Raw genomic sequence first — 5,630 nt, forward strand, 5'->3', positions numbered from 1 at the left:
CTTCTCTTCTCTTCTCTTCTCTTCTCTTCTCTTCTCTTCTCTTCTCTTCTCTTCCTTCACTCCTGACCCCTCTAGAGATCAAGGCCACAGGGAGGGTCAGAATGGAGATGAGCCAGCACTTGGTTGTAGTGGCCATGGGAGGGTCTGTTGGGGTTCTCGTCGCTCAACACTGAGGCAATGCACTTAAGTAACACATTTGGAAATGATTAGAAGAATCAGAAATCAAGTTTCCTTGCAAGCAATGTGAAATGAATGGCTGGTCAGAAGATCTGGGGGGAAAACACAGCCAATAGAGACAAGTGGTGGATGGACAGTGAAATATGAAATAGATACCAATGAATTAGGGACTGAAGACATTGCGGTATGAGGAGAGGGGAGGTGTGTTTACATATTAGCTCTACTACACAATTTCTAAATGGCCATTCCCATTAAAATGGTATGTGATGAAATAAAGATGGAGGCGATTCTCCAGCCCTTGACCAGCTCCGAGAGAACATGCCTGGTGATTTATCCCACACCCACATCCAACACTCTCCTGTGTAGGTGTGTGTGCCAGGTATGTGTTCCAGGTTAGAGCCAGGGCTTAATGAGCACCTGCTACGCCAGCCTGACTGAGCCTTTGCTGTGAGAAGGAGTGGAGGTGGGCAAAGAACGTGGTACGGGGCCAAGGCTGCCTGGCCAGGTGCCTGGGAAGGATATCCGGAATGTGGAGAGAATGTATGCATGTGTAGATGTGGCTCTGTCCCTCAAGGAATGTGAGATGTGGGGGAGTGGACCGGCCTCCAGCTGGCCCTCTCGCCACAGGCCATATTAACTCTGACAGTCAATGAAGGAGCGATGGGTCCTCAATGTGCAGCAACGTGAGCAAAGGTCCCCGAGTAAGAAGCAGGGTGGTGAGCTGTGACAAAGGAGGAGAGACGCACTGGTTAGGAGAGGAACTGGACTGACTCGGAGTGAAGTCACAGTGCCAGCAAGGTCCGCACCCAGGAAAATCCCTCTCCTTTCCTTGCAAGCCCTGCTTCATTCCAGAGGGAGGGGAACCTGATGACTGTTGCTATTTATCACTATTATAAATTAATGAGTCATGTTATATCATTAATAGAGATCAATGTATTAAACGTATTTCCCATTTTGTTCTTTTGAACTCTTCAAACACAAACACAAAAGCATCTATAATAATTAAAAAAAAATACCATTGCTGTCAAGTCAATTCCAGCTCAAGGGTCCTGGAGAGGACAGAGCTGACCTACCACAGAGTTCCAGAGGCTTTAATCCGTCACATCGTTCCCCAGTTGTTATTGTTGATTGCCTTCGAGTCGAGCACGACTCATAGCAACCCTATGAGCAAAAGGCTTGAAGCCCCTCTACAACCATCGACATTTACCAAAGTTCAGAGGGTGGGTTCGAATTAAAGTGCTACCAGTTTTAGTTCAAGCCTAAAGTCGGAGTATCTGGGTAAAATATTAAACAGTGTAGGAAGCAACAAAAGAAGAGGGAATGAATACCCAGAATCACTGCACCCCAAAAAAGTGGTAAACACCCAACCATTTCAAGAAATAGCAGGTTATGGGGAGCCAACTTTACTGAAGGACGACAACTAAGACAATGGTAAAAAATAGGACTCCAAGAATTTATGGACAATTAAGATGTTTCAACAAAGGGATGCAGTTCTGGAAATACTCATTGGTCTATATCAAGAAATTTGCAACACAGCTATCTGGTCCACCCCCTGGAAGAGAGTCATTCCTGTGCCCATTCCAAAAGGTGAGTCAGCAGAATGTAAGCATTACAAACTTCCCTACAGTCACATGCAAGTACAATGTTGTTGAAGATAATGCAAAAACAGGTCCATCAGGACATTGACCAGGGATGATCAGACATGTAAGCTGATTCAGATTAGGACATGGAACATGAGACAACATTGCTAGTGTCAGATAGATTGTGATTGAAAGCAAATAATATAAGAAAGATGTTTGTTTACTTGTGTAATATTGCTTATACATGAGCATTCAACTGTGTATGTTTTAACAAATTATGAGTAACATTGCAAATAATAAGAATTCCCAGAAATGTGTGTGCTCATAAGGAACCTTTACATAGGTCAATAAGCAGTTTTTTAAACAGAATTAGGTGATATTGTATGGGCAAGTCTACGATGAGGTGCCTCTCAAAAATACTGAAGAGCAATGATGTCAGTTTCAAGATTAAGGTGTGTCTGACTCAGGCCAAAGTCTTTTCCATTACTTGTTATGCATCTGAGAGATGGACAATGAGTGAAAATGACAGAAGAAGAAATTATCCCTTTAGTTGTAGTATAAGAGAAGAGCACTGAATGTCCTGTGGACTGCCAAGGCAATGAACAAGTCTGTCCTGGAAAAGTTGTAGCCAGAGTGTGCATGGAAGCAAAGATGGCAAATGTTCATCTCTCATACTTTGGACGTGTTGCTAATAGAGGTTATTCCCTGGAAAAGAGTGTTGTTTTATGTGCCGTCGGATAGCCTGCAACTCATAATGACCCTATGTACAACAGCCCTAAACCCTGCTCTATCCTGTGCCAACTTCACTGTCTCTGACACAATCACTCTGATTACCTCAGTCACTGAATCAATCCACCTCATAGAGGGTCTTCCTCTCCTGCACTGTCCCTCCAACCTCCCAAGGATGACGTCCTTCTCCAAGGACTGATCCCTCTTTGCAAAATGTACAAAGTATGTCAGATGAAGCTTTCAAATCCTTGCCTCCAAGGAACAGCCGGGTCTCACCCTCTCTATAAGGAACCTGTTTGTTCTCCTAGCATTCCATGGTATAGTCAATACTCTTCTCCAGCACCACAGCTCAAAGGCATCAATTCTTTTCCTATCCTCCCTAGTCATTGTCCAGCTCTCTGATGCATAACAAGTGATTGCAAAGACCATGGCCTGTATCATGACACACCTTAGTCTCCAGAGTGACACCATTGCTCTTCAGTACTTTGGAGAGGTCCCTAACAACATACTTTCTCATCGCAATTTGACTTTTAATTTCCTGGCTGCTGGTGCCAAGAGCATTGACTGTGGAGCCAAGCAAACTACAGCTGTGAACAATCTCAATCTCTTCACCATCCATCCTGACACTGCCAGTTGGCCCAGTATTGAGAATTTTTGTTTTCTTGATCTTGAGCTTCAATCCGTATTGAACGCTGCAGTCTTTGACCCTCTGCAGCAAGCGCTTCAGGAAAAGAATACCATGCTTAAAAGGCGTAGGGTCAGTGAAAGAGAAGAAGACCCCCCAGTGAGTTGAATTGACATGGTGTCTGCAGCGATGGGCTCAAATGTGTCAGAGATGGTGAGGAAGGAACAGGATAGGACAGGGTTCAGATCTGTTGTTCTCGGGCCACTGAGTCATCCTCAATTCATCAGCATCTAACACGATTTAACATCAGGAACGGTGTGCATCTGAGTCATTGCACCATCGTAATCTGAGGTGTGTGCTGAGCAAATAATCCGAAAAGGTGAACTGTCTGAAGAAGACCATGGCATCAGATTGGAGAGAGACTCATCACAAACCAGAGTTATGCAGGTGGCACAACCTTGCTTGCTGAAAGTTCAGAGGACTTGACGTGCTTGCTGCTATAGGTGATAGGACATCATTTAAAATCAGGAAACGTGTATACCACAATGATATCATTCTACCATATTTATTTACTATGTATGTTGAGAAAATAATCCAAAGAGGTGGACCATATGAAGAGCATGGCATCAAGATTGGAGGAAGGCTCATTAACTACCAGAGTCATGGAGATAACTCAAGCTTGCTTAGGGAAAGTCAGAGGACTTGCAGTAACTACTGCTGAAGAGTGAATGGCAGCCTTCTGCGTGGATTAGACCTGCACATCAAGAAAAACAATCCTCACAACTGGACCAATAAACAACAAAAATGACCAAACAATTAGAAGACTTCATCTTACTTGGATCTACAATCAAGCCATGTGAAAAAAATCAAGAGATCAAATGGCATCTTACATTGGGAAAACCTGCTACAAAAGCACTTTTTTAACTCTACTTTTGCTGTTCTTGTTTCACATTTTCTTCCCAAAAGCCCCTTTAAAAACATTAAGATGCTGTCCCTTGGAGGACGAAATCTTACCTGAACCAAGCTGGCGTGTTTTCTGTCACCGTATATTCACGTGGAAGCTGGTCTATGAATAAAGAGAACTTCTGTATGACGGTGTCAGGAAAGAACATTGCCGGTGTGGTCGACCGCCGCAGGAATGGGGATATCTATCTTTCGAGTACAGTCAAAATGCTCCTTAGATGCAAGGATGGTGAAATTTCATCTCATTTGCTTCGGGCTTATTATCAGAAGAGACAAGTCCCTGAAGAGTGACTTCACTAAGTAAAGGATCAGTAAGATAGAGATGGGCCCTCAATAAGATACGGTGACGTGATGGGTGTAACAAGCACAACAGATGATCATGAGAATTATGCAAGTACATGGCATTGATGCTTTCTGTTGGACATCAGTTCACTATGAGTCATAATTGGCTTGAAGGCACATAACAACAACTGCAGTATAATGTTGGTGTTAGGTGCCATTGATTTGAGTACAATTCACAGAGGTCCTGTAACACCATACCTGAACCCTGTCCTATCCTGTGCCATCATCATCATCATCATCTCTGATACATTGAATCCCATTGCTAAAGTCATTGTATCATTTCATCTCGTTGGAGGTCTTCCCCTTTCCCAAACCTCTGCCTTTCTAAGCTTCATACCCTTCAAGGAATAGCCTCTCTGGCAACATGTCCAAAGTGTGTGAGACTAAGCTTTGCCATCTTTGCCTCCAAGGAGCGCTCTGGCTACACTTTCTCCAGTGCACACCTGTTTGATCCTTTGCCCGTCCATGGGACATAAAGTAGGCTTCTCTAACACTGCAACTCAAAGGCATCAATTTTCTGTCATCCTTATTCATTATCCAGCTCTCAGGCGCATAGCCTGTGATTTAAAAGACTGTAGCCTCAATCAAGCACAGCTCGGTCTTCAAACAGACATCATTGCTCCTCATTAATTTGGGGTGGTCCCAGACAGCAGACTTGCCCAATGCAATATGTCTCCTGATCTCCTGTCTGCCAGTACCAAGGGTGTGTTGAAGAAGCAGTAGAACAAATAGTGTTAAAAGCCCGGCTTGCCATTCTTTTCATTTTGTTTTGTTCCCTGTTTTCTTCTGGTTACTTTTTAAAGAAACACATTGTGCTGGATCGACATGAAATTGTTACTTCCTCCTACCCCACCCTCCAACCCCAACTCTACAATGTGTTCCCTGACAACAGGGCAGAGACTCCTGATGCCTAACCCAGTATTCACTATGTTACAGCTTTAACAACACAATCCATTCTAGGCAAAGCTGCTCTGCACTACAAAGCTGGTTACTCAGCTTCTTGTGGCTAGGTGAAAAAGAGGAAGTTTTGGGGACTGCTCCTCTAATTTATTTTGGAAAGATACTTGACAGCAGACTTGTCCAATATAACAACACATCTTTTGATTTCCTGATTGCTGGTACCAAGGTTGTTGATTGTGGATTTAAGCAATATGAAATCTTTGACGATGTCCTATCACAATGTTGCCTATTGACCCAGGGATAAGGATTTTGTT

Source organism: Elephantulus edwardii, unplaced genomic scaffold (assembly GCF_000299155.1).
Source record: "Elephantulus edwardii isolate Elephantulus edwardi_28Jun2011 unplaced genomic scaffold, EleEdw1.0 scaffold00064, whole genome shotgun sequence".
Taxonomy (NCBI): domain Eukaryota; kingdom Metazoa; phylum Chordata; class Mammalia; order Macroscelidea; family Macroscelididae; genus Elephantulus; species Elephantulus edwardii.